The sequence below is a fragment of the Mya arenaria genome, chromosome 5 (assembly GCF_026914265.1).
Source record: "Mya arenaria isolate MELC-2E11 chromosome 5, ASM2691426v1".
Taxonomy (NCBI): domain Eukaryota; kingdom Metazoa; phylum Mollusca; class Bivalvia; order Myida; family Myidae; genus Mya; species Mya arenaria.
This window is the reverse complement of record NC_069126.1, coordinates 48,837,123-48,849,483: the sequence shown is the minus strand read 5'-3', so window position 1 is coordinate 48,849,483 and position 12,361 is coordinate 48,837,123. Positions and strand designations below refer to the sequence as shown.

Below are 12,361 nucleotides of genomic sequence, written 5' to 3'. Positions count from 1 at the left end.
GAAATTGCTAATAAAAATATGACGTTATTATGTGGCAAAAATGCTGCATTAGTTTTTTTAATTAACGAAATATATATATATTGAAGACGTCCATCGTTGATATGATAAAATATGAACAAAACGTCTCCAAACATATTGGAGCGTATTTAACGATATGTTCTTAAGAGTGACATTGAAAGTTAAATATGTTTTAAGCAATTGATTTTAGTGATTTCATCTTTAATTTCATGTCTTTTGTTCAAAAAGTATTTATTTATTTTTACTCTAAAAACTTTTATCCTTGTTTAAGAATGTATTTCAGACATTTTTAAGAATGTGTTTAACTCTGCATCTCCATGCTATTTCGGGTTAACATATCTTTACTAAAACACGAATTTACAAGGTTGTTCAGAATCAAATCCAGACATTTTTTCGCGATCATTACCTAATGGTATACCAGATGATCTAGATTTAGTTTTTTTTAGATATTATAAGTATGATTTGAAATGACTTTGATTTAACGGTTGTTAACATTCTGTTGTTGTTTTATAGATTCTGGTTACCACCGCCCCCTCTTGATTTTTTCAAAGGTAATTTATTGTTTATACATATATACTCAAGTTTTATTCAAATTTTCAAAAAATGAAGGATCAGACTTTTTAAAAATAAAGTTTTATTAAAAACTGGTCGACCTTCACATTCGGCATTGGTACACTACCAACCACGCACTTTTTGCACATTTCGCACGTCGCCACGATATTTTATTACCGCGGACGTTATCCTTCTGATCTAATGTTCACTACAAGCGGCGATTAAAGCATAATTATGCCCACCGCATTCTTCCACCGCGATCCACCGCGTCGAGCCACCGCGATACGCGGCGGTGCAGTGTTAATCAACGGTAATTAAGGTACATGTCAATTTTCTGAAGGCGTTTTCTTTGGTCCCGTCCTATATACATAGTTCAATTCAGTTTTATTAAACGCATACACACTTGATCCGTTATCTAAATATCTTTGTTCGTACTCAAAACGTAGTTTGATACCTAAAAATATGCTTTGCAACTGTAAAAGTATTACGACGCTACTGTCAGCTTGTTCGAAAACTCGTGGTAAGTCGCATCGCGGCGATTCGACGCGTGCTTATTTTCGGAATTTGTTCGCAGTAGCAGAGATGAACGCGGCGATGACGCGCACCACCGCATTGGCTACCGCGTTTCCCGCGATGACGCAATATCTCCCGCGGTGGCAATGCTTTCTTTGCAAAAAAACACTCGGTTGGTAGTGTAATTGCAAAACAGGTAAGAATATCAGGACCTTAACACGACAATATATGTACAAAACATAAGCCAAAAGCTTTACCTTCTTGAAAGCCCTAGCTATACTAGCATTGATCGCTACTGGATTTAACGTTCTTGAGCCACTAAATGGTACAAGCACTCCAAGGCTTACAGTCCGTCCCTGTCCTATAGTCCATAGAGCAACAGTGACGCATACAAACAAACATGAATTGAAACTCAAAAACTGGCTGCTATGTGCAGTATCCCTCAGCATTTTTGTGGTCTTATGCCTTTTCACGTCGTCAGAAACTTTAACAACCTCTGTTAGAAACAGTCTTAGACTGAAACTGCAATTTATCTGCTTGTTTCATCTCTTTTATATGTCTGTAATCTGTGTTCAGGCGTTCAATTATGGATAAGTAATATACTGGATATGGAATTAAATATCAGTTACATGAAACTGTCATCAACATGTTTTTATCTTGTCTATTTTCTGAACGAACACTTTACCCGCTGAGAAATCTATTATTCCATTAATAAGGGAAGACCTAAAACATTTTACGACATTCATATATGTTCGTTTTCATCCATTTTACCTTTCACGAATCACGATCTCTCCTTGTCACTCGTTAATGGTGTCATTAGAGCTATTGTTTGAAATAAATCCTTGACATGTAACCTGCTGTTTTTTTGTTTACAAATATTGAGGTAAATGACTTGGCAGCTTACCTGAAAAAACACACGAAAAATGCTCAACAACACCATCATCATCATCACCACCATCATCACCACCATCATCATCATCATCATCATCAACATCATCATCGTCCAATCATAATCATCATCATCATCATCATCATCATCATCATCATCATCATCATCATCATCATCATCATCATCATCGGCATCACCGTCATCATAATCATCATCATCATCATCATCATCATCATCATCATCATCATCATCATCATCATCATCATCATCATCATCATCATCATCATCATCCAATAATCGTCAAAAATTCTCGAAAAGTTTTAAGCATATCAAGCCTAAGTCTCTAATTTCCTTTAGTTAAAAGGCGTACATGTACTTAAATTGTTTTTTAACAAAATTAACAAAAGATCACCATGATCATCATAAAGATGTATTTCTTAAAAAGTCTTAACACTCTTCAACATAACAATATTACAAAAATCACCCAAAAACAAAAGATCGTGAGCTTAGATAAATCCTGTTCTTTCATCTGATGTTAATAGTGTAAAATTTCTGCATGAAAAACTCGATCTGCTGTACATAATCCAGTTTAACCGTTGTTACTATAGTCTCCTAAGCGTTACAATATTAAAATATTTCATTGTATGAGCAGAATGTGTGTCTATCGTCTCATATCTGTAGACCTCTCTGTATTTTATAAATGGAACAATGCATCAAGTGGCCAGTCATTGGACCACCATTGACGTGTAAGGCTGCCGTTCTAATTTAGGGTGCGAATATTATGACCGGATTGTAAGCCTGGAGTTGTTTGGCTATTAGAAGTTACGCTGAATATTTAGATGAAAGCACAAACGAATTGAGGTTTATCAAAATTCATTATGAGGAATTCACTAAAAGTAAACAACAAATAATGGTTGTAGAATACGCCATTGCCAAATGCGCCAGGTTATATTTTCTTACTCAACCTTACGTCCTTAACTTTAAACCATTCCGCGCAAAAGTCACAGATTCATAACCCTGATTGAGTTCAAATTTGCATTGAAAACTCTCATCACAATGAACAACGTATTGGTCACCACACTTCTGATGCCACAAAGAGTTAAATTACAATTCCTTTTTTTCAAGTGACCTTTGATGGGTATTTATTGTTTTGTCTTTTCAGTTTGCTATTTGTTTTTATTTCATCTTTTTGTACGGTTCTTAATACGAATATATTGAAATGCATAGGTATGCATCGCCATATTGACCTATGGAACATGAATAGTTACATATATAAATTCCAATCATATATATATACGATGAGTATTCATGGTCCAATATAAATGGTTTATTATTAAAAGCATTGCGAAAACTCATAATCAAAAGTTAATCTCAGAAATATTTTTCTTCCAATAGGAGAATGCATTTCTACATTTCAATTTCGTGTGTCTTAATCGTTCGGACATTTTAATTGGAGTGTCATAATATTTAACATAAGCCATAGCATCACTTGGATGTTGAAAATTTTGAATAAATCAGGGAGGGGCCATCACTGTAATGAGTCAGGGAGGGGCCATCACTGTAATGAGTCAGGGAGGGGCCATCACTGTAATGAGTCAGGGAGGGGCCATCACTGTTATGAGTCAGGGAGGGGCCATCACTGTTATGAGTCAGGGAGGGGCCATCACTGTAATGAGTCAGGGAGGGGCCATCACTGTTATGAGTCAGGGAGGGGCCATCACTGTTATGAGTCAGGGAGGGGCCATCACTGTAATGAGTCAGGGAGGGGCCATCACTGTAATGAGTCAGGGAGGGGCCATCACTGTTATGAGTCAGGGAGGGGCCATCACTGTAATGAGTCAGGGAGGGGCCATCACTGTTATGAGTCAGGGAGGGGCCATCACTGTAATGAGTCAGGGAGGGGCCATCACTGTTATGAGTCAGGGAGGGGCCATCACTGTAATGAGTCAGGGAGGGGCCATCACTGTTATGAGTCAGGGAGGGGCCATCACTGTAATGAGTCAGGGAGGGGCCATCACTGTAATGAGTCAGGGAGGGGCCATCACTGTTATGAGTCAGGGAGGGGCCATCACTGTTATGAGTCCCTGATGCAGTTTTCAATGAGGTCAATATATGTTTCCGGTGTGGAGTATACAGTTCAACATTCGATACAATATGAAATAGGAATGACCAGGACGGACAGTACACAGCTGCAACTGTTACTTGGTGGTGTGTAAGCTTATTTATACTCAAACTCGGGCCTTGCCCATTCGGCGAGTGCTCCGTTAAGATTGATAGTCATTTTAGTTTTTTTGGAGCAAAGTGCACAGACAGAATATAACCCTGGTTAGAGCTACCCTGGTTATTTAACATGTACCAGTGTATAGCACTGTCACACGGGTCTCCAATTTAACGTCCCTCCCGGAAGACGATTAATATTTTTTAGTGATGCGACGGGGATTCGAACCTGCGGCCCCTGGATTGTTAGTCCAGTGTGTTACCACTAGACCACGGATCCGCCACAATTATTACTTAATATATAGATATTGTGAAGGTATAACCCCCTTCTGTGAAAGAGGCGTTTATTGGTTGTTAAAACTAGTTGATGGGCACATTATCGCATACTTGTCCGAACATTTATCTTAATACAATGTACAGCACTTTTAATGCGGAGTGCCGGAAAAAAGAGGTACTGGTACGAAAGATGTTTACGTCTTTTGGAATGACGCGGTCGGGGATGTGTGGTCTGTTCTTATCTTTGCCAGTTTAAGAAATGGCGACTTCTATGCCATAAACACACTTTGCGGTGAACAAAGTGGTCCGGAATAACAAATATTGCATGTATATTAAAACAATTGTTCTAATTGTGGTAAATCTTATTTGGGAGTAAGAGTGCATCTTTAAATATATAACAGCAGTTAGAAATAAAAACATATCGTTGTTAAGCTATTGTCAAACACTCACGATTTTAACTGCCGTCATTAAAAGGACAATTCCCGACTTAAAGTGTCAAAGTCTGATCAAGATCCCGTGATCCTGGCTTGAAATTAAAACGTTATAATAAAACATTTATGAAATCACGATAACAAGCAGATATTATTCAGGAAGCGTCCCGATCTAGCCGTTTAAAGCCAAATTTGTACCGATTATCCCGTTTTCAATTCAATTCAAATCCGATTTTTTTAAATTATCTTTTTATGGTAGAAAACGACTAAATAGGCCCAGACAGCTTTCCAATTCTCTCCAATCGCATTTAGCAAAATTAACACGCAAAATGGACTCGGCAAAAAATGGCAATTAAAAAAGATCTCCAGATAATGCCCGTTCACTGGACACCGTCCAGACAACATGCACAGGCCATTTTTGTTACGAGTTGGGTTCGACAAAGCAGAATCTGTCATGGCATAAGCATTATTGTAATCCGATTAGACAAATTCGGCTGAGTTTGAGTTCAGGCTGTTGAGAGGAGCTTTGCCGCCCTCCATGTACCATTACCGATCCATTGGACTCTATAAAGAATTTATAATAAACAATGATAGAACATTCAAGATCATTGAGATAAGTACTTTAGTCGCTACATTTTACTACTGATTATTGTATCGTTTCAGTTAAAACCTACATTTCGGACACCATCGTGTACTCACGTGTTCTGTCGCCATCAGCGCCGTTTCTGCTACCATAATGTCGTCACATATGCGCTTTCCACTGACTGGAACCAAAACTCCCAAGTGTATTGTCCGTCCGTACGCGCACTTAATAAACAACGATAACACCACAAGTCTTAACGCTGTCATGTTAAGCAACAGTTTAAAGATATGTGTGATGATGTCCATATACCTTCCAGTAATCGCACTGACATTTGTAATCATGCTTTGAATACCCACACTGATTGCACGTCTTGATTGCATGGCCTTTTACCAGCGACCTTTTTATGAGATATAACGATCTGTTTTTTCCCCATGTAATGGACACAAGCATGCTAGAAGTCAATATGTTCCAATCCCTAAGCGCCGTTCTTGTGTTTGTGACAAAAATGTAAGCCAATATGTTCTTATCCCAAAGGGCCATCCTTGTTTATGTGACCCAAATTTTCTAATTATAAAAAAAAATGTTATGAAATGTATACTTCCTGGGACCAATCACAATTCCTCCCAGATACTATCATGGAATGTTTGATGTCTTAGATACAACACGGTTGTTTTTTCTTTCTCTTGCCATTTATAATTATTCATTTCCATAATTCATAAGACAATGATGTACAACCTGTATATATTTATGCTCTTTAATTAACAAAAGTTTTGAAAAGTAATAATATCAGTGTTTTTTTCAACGGTACGAAACAACATCTAGACAAAACTCAGGTGTTCAACATTTGCATGTAAAATTATAGAAGATTTTCGCTTTAAGTCAAATTTAACTGCCCATAAATCAACCGAATACGGGGGTATAAAAATATGTTATAATTATATGGTCACAAACTTTCGTTGTTGTATTATGCCCTATATACAAACAATATTTTTTGTTTTACTTCTAACATTTGTCTAAAACCGTTAGAGTAATCTGTCATAGTAAATGTTTAAGACACTGACATATTTTTCATTATACATCATCTCTAATAATATTTAGCCGCAACGAAAGTACTTTTTCGAGTTTAAGATATAAATGAAAATATATTACAAGCTTACCCTTGTGAAAATAATAAGTTTCAGAGCAGTTTCATTTGTAAGTGTCCTTAAATTATTATGGGCTTGAAAATAGGTATATACCAGGAAAAGGCCCTTTCTTAGTTCAGTCCTTAGTCGGAAAAATGAATTTACTTCTTTCTGAAATCCTTAGGTCAAAAGCGATACCGTAAGCAATTTATCGCAAAACTTCTTCAATCATCCCCTTTACAGCAACAACATACTTTACAGACTAGGGTGTTTTTGCAGCCCATAGCGGTGGCCATCTTTTATCCTTCCTTGACGAATATCTTAACTTGTTTAGACGTTTTCATCGTCGAGAATAAAGCTCAATTGATATCTCACAACTCTTCTGAACGTGTGTTGTTTGAATTGAAAACGAAAATAGTTGTTTTTAATTCAATGGCGAAATTCTTACTTTCTTACACAAACAAGATATTGACAAGTGTATATGAGATATCTAAATTAATTAATATATTCATTACTTTATCATTTTTTACAAATATTTGTCTTGAGTGAAATTGCAAATGTAATCAAAGCTCGAGGCGCTGAAAGACTATCTGCGGGCAAATATGCGAGAGTTCAAATTTTATTTGAACATAAATAAAAGGGAAAAATGTGCCGAGAGCGCTTGTGCCCACACTGGGCGAGGAAACAAACATATCTATATCTTTATGGCGTCTTGTGTCATTTTGTTTTTTGTAAATGTCACTTCAATCGTCGTAATCCCCTATCACCATGTATTTATTGTTACAATGCATGCCCCATTTCAAGAGTTTCTTCGTTGCTTTGATTAGATATCATACGATAGGAAAATACAATATATCATATATATATATATATCATTTCCTTTTATTAACATACACGTTTTGTTTAGGGAAAATCATTTTTTTTACAGAAAACTTCAGCAATAATTCCATTCAAAATACACAGCTTATCACTTCAGTCGACGTATCTCCATGTATTTGAAGTTACGTAAATGCTCTTTTCAATCGCGTCTAAAGGTTTTTCGGTGTTTTGATTAGATAGCATACGTTAGACAAGTTTTATGAACTTACACGTTTTAATTATTTAAGGAAAATGATTCTATTTTTACGAGCAACTTTAGCAATAATACCTTTTAAAATGCAGAACTTATCAAATGGCCGTTTTCCCGCGGTGAGGACAAACATGTGGTCAGTTAATGTATGTAGAAACTATGTTTAGAATACCGGTCAGTTAATGTAGTTGAATCTATTTTTAGATTATCGGAACTTGTCTGTTTTATGAATGAGAATATGATTGTGCTTTTTAAAGTTTATTGATAAATTTAATGTTATTAATGTTTAATGTAAGTACCTGTGTAGAAATAGTACTAGTGCTGTTATGAATGCTTCGTACTCTTTGGATGTTAAACAGGTTTAAACCGAACTACTTTGCTTCACCAAACGTATGGATGACTCACTGTCGTATCAGGGCATGTGTGCTTATCTAAACTGAAAGCCTAATGTCTAAAACTATGCCAAGAATACACCGGAACGAAGCTTTTATGCAAAAAATGAAAACATCTCATTTGAAATATAAACGCCTAAAATCAGAGAATGAATAGCATCTTGTTATTGTGTTGCAGGTAAATTACAATGTATAGTAATTGAAGCATTATCAATGCGAAACCTGAAATACAACTATTTTAAACTTAGACAATAATTTTTGTTTCTTATCTCATAAAAGTCAAATAAAAAGCACCATTACAAATAAGCGTGCTTCAGGGTCACGTCAGGTTATAATAACAAATCTTGCAGGCGATGGGACACTTGCGGTCGGTAATCATTTTCTTAAACATCATGGGCTAAACTCAGAGTGAATATCAATATGTTATCTTCCTACCAGAGCCTCCTATCTTGACCCTCATTAATCTGATAAATATAACGATCTAAAAATAGTTATATTCTGCTAAAAATAAAACGCCGGGATACATAATTACAGCGCGGAAATAGCCGAACAAGCAAATCTCATACTCGGACTGCAACACAACCAATCTATTTTTATGGTTTCGACGTCATTCTGCTAAACATAGAGCGCATTGAGACAAAAAAAATGGTTAAAACGACATGAATAGAAGTAGTTCTTTGGAGTTTGTGGTCTTAAGACTACCTGCGCGCATGCGCAGATAGTCTAAAAATGGCTTTGGCTGTAACAAACACTGACCAATAATAATACTCCGAGCTGTATCTCCTTATAGGCCTATGCAATGTACCGAGCTATAATAATTGATATATATATATAAGGGTTACACCTTTAAACGGTCTAACGAACCACTACGGATTTTAGTGAGGGTTTGAATTCGTTTAGCAGTATTTCACCTCATACGTGTATCAATAATTGCAGAAATAATCAAAGTGCTGAAAGCACTGATGGACTAGGGCTTCATTCAGGGGAATGTTGACAACCATGTTCTAAGCATTGAAAAAAATCGGCTCACATCACAAGGGGTCACTGTTTAATGGGCTAGCTTAAACTTTAGACTAAAACTGCTTGCAAGCTGCAAAGGAAATTTGAAAAATCTAGTTAAGTGTGCGTAGAGTGAGGGGGTTGGGGTATGGAGGCTATTCGTTGCCAAAAGTCCAGACGTGTAATTCCCACAATGTGCTTCTTAATCGTACTAAATATCTCTTACATTTGTCACTGTAGACGTGCTATTTGTTGTTTCGATTCGTCAGTTTTTCCGTAATGATTTGTCATTTATCATTATAGTAGTCAAAATGTATATTTGTCAGATCGACCCTGTATAAACTCACTGAAACATAGATCGTATAACTTGCCTTTAATAATATGATGATGTAATTTAGAAAGCCGAATCATGCATATGTAAAACTGCAATCCTACAGTCGACACTCGCATTTGTAAAATGAACATTTGCAGTCCAACAAGTCCAGGTTTACAAAAGTCAATTGACAAGTTCAGAATTACAAGGATAGACGATTTCGCCTATACCTTATATGGTAAATGTCACCGGAAGAAACGAAGGTGAATGGGCGGAGCTAACGAATCAGATTTTCTTTCGTTTATTTCCGTCGAATCAAGCAAGGGAGATAACATCTTCGCCTACCGCCTGTAAATTCCCGGTTGTAAGTCCGAGTACTCTCTCTTTATTTCACAATAAAAACTAAAATTAACTTCATCTTTTATTTTATTTTGACGATCAATGTTCCTAAATGGGTTATAAATCACCATATTATTTAGTATATTGCAGTTGGGTGTATCTGAGCTGGGCTCACGGACCCAGATTTATACTGCCACTGTCAGTTGTTTTTTTTTACTTATATACCCAAGCAAGCAAAAATTGTCCATTTATTTTATTTACAAGTGGACCATGGGCGGGTCGTTCAGTGTGTGTGTGGGGGGGGGAGCTGTAGGGCCTGTGTCCCCCCCCAGTTGGCCCGCAAGTAAACTTAAAGGTTAATTTTTTTGTCAATATTTCTCAGAAAAAAAATTAATTACGCCATAATGCACCAATTCAGACTAAAAATATTTAAAATATTCTAGGGGGAGTACCCCTAAACCCCACTACCCACATTTTAAACATGTTAATGTCATGCCCACTCGAGGGATCATGTCCAAAAAGTTGTGCCCCTAAGTAACGCCCCTCTAACGCAAGTCCCTGTTCAAAACCTGCTTCAGCAAACCCACGAAACTTTTGATGGACATCATAATGATATCCACCTAGTTTTGTCTGATGTTATACATTTACTATCTTAATAAGCATGTATGGTGTAAGCGTGTAATTTCAATACATCATTGAAACAAAATATCCATGTGGATGGAAGAACAGCCCTCCAACCCACTTGTGTCCCCCAGTTATGAATTACGGGATCTGCCACTGTGAACCATAACAATCAAGTGGGGGATTTCAAGAACATGAAAAGATAGATATCGTGAGTCTTAGATTAGAAAAACAAACGCGCGATTTTTCCCCTCCAAAAGGGCTAGGTCCGCTTCACCTAAATGTGAAAAAAAGCCCTGACTGTTGAGTGTGGGTGGGGTATAAAAGGTTAGCAGCAAGTAATAATTGTTTATTAGCAATAAAATGACTTCATCATTAAAATACTTTATTAATTACCTATAAAATAATATTGGTTACAGTATAATGTACGAGTTATATGAAGTTGTAAACTAAGTGTATTTTATCCATACAGTTCCAGCTACCAGGTAATAAACCTCTGGGGCATCTTAGTGAATAATTTCAACTTAACGAAAATTTAGATTTTTTTCTTCGTAAATTTTAAATTATCTAATATTACTTGCAATCTTAAACATTGCAAAAAGGCAAGAAAGTGTCCTCTAATGGTAGAATTTAAAATAGTGTTTATAGTAATTTAAAGCTGCACTCTCACAGATTGACAGTTTTGACAACCTTTTTTTTGTCCCAGACTCGGCTGATTTTGGCAGCAATGCTTTCTATACAAATAATAAGATTACTCACACTAAAACAGATTTAAATTGTTTGAAAAACTGCCGACATTTTTCATTTTTCTTAAAACGTTACTGTAGTATCACTTTTAGCCATAAAACATCAATTTGCGAACGTAAAACTGAAAAACTGTATCTGATCTTTTGTCAGCAGTCTTATACCACTGGTATTCAGACATTTACGCAAAAATTGGCTAATTCCAAAACAAACAAAAAAATAGTTGTCAACACGGTCAATCTGTGAGAGTGCAGCTTTAAAAGAAAAATAAGACAATGGGACTTTTCATTCTTGAAGTATAATTTAATGCTAATGACTTACATTTTGTTGTGTTTGAGTCAAGTATCATTTTGCATACATCTCATTTCATGTCATATGTGCGTATTAATTACTATTATATAGACAAAAACATGTTGTTATAGCATATATTATTTTATTCGACATGAAATAATTTATAATCCATCCTGTTTCCAAATCATAGTCCATAATGTCATAATATAGATGATTCGTAATGTCCATAATAAGGTTCGCAATGTCCATAGTCCAAAGTATCCATAATTGGTTTAAGTAGAGCCGAGTGATAGCGGAAATTTCCGAAAGACGTAAGGAGGAGTTAAGACATGGTTAAGGCGGAGTTAAGACATGGTTATGGGGGAGCTATCTATAAATAAAATTAATTTCATCTCGTAAACATGTTCAACTGCGAATGAAAAGTCACCACCATACAATGTACTTTGTAGAACTACGAACTGAAATCTGTCTTCTACACACCGCAATGTAAAACTCGGCATGTGACTTTCACAGTATGACGTCTGTTGAATAGATGCAACGAGAATAAAACTCCAATTGGTACAATGAAAAATGAAAATGTGCAGTGTAAAATGTAAACATACAACCGTACGTACAACAATGTTACAAACCTAAAATACACACGTACACGTGTGGACTTTTGGCAACGAATAGCCTCCATGGGGGGGGGGGGGGGGGCTAAAGCGTTAAATCAGATAAAGTCATAGTTCTTTTGAATTTCTCAAAGTCGTTAAATCAGACTTGTACAAATTAATTTACGTGGTTGGCACACATACTTCTTTAATTTGATCCAAGGAGAGCTTTAAACCATAGGGCCATATTTTGAACAATCTTTGTAAAGACATCTACATTGTACACCTATGTCAGACTGCATACACAGTGCTATTAGGAAGTAGTTTTTATTTTAAAAGTGAAGAATTATTTTGTCCCTCTTAATCTGTGCTTGGTATTCAATTTAGTGTTTGAAAATCG

The 12,361-nt window shown here is 36.2% G+C and overlaps 1 protein-coding gene across 8 annotated transcripts in view; it reads right to left on the bottom strand.

The window, feature by feature from the left end:
* The window catches only part of LOC128234746 (atrial natriuretic peptide receptor 1-like), a 125,411-nt gene that overhangs the window by 40,440 nt on the left and 72,610 nt on the right, over positions 1-12,361 (bottom strand). The gene's annotated exons all lie outside the window — the stretch shown is intronic.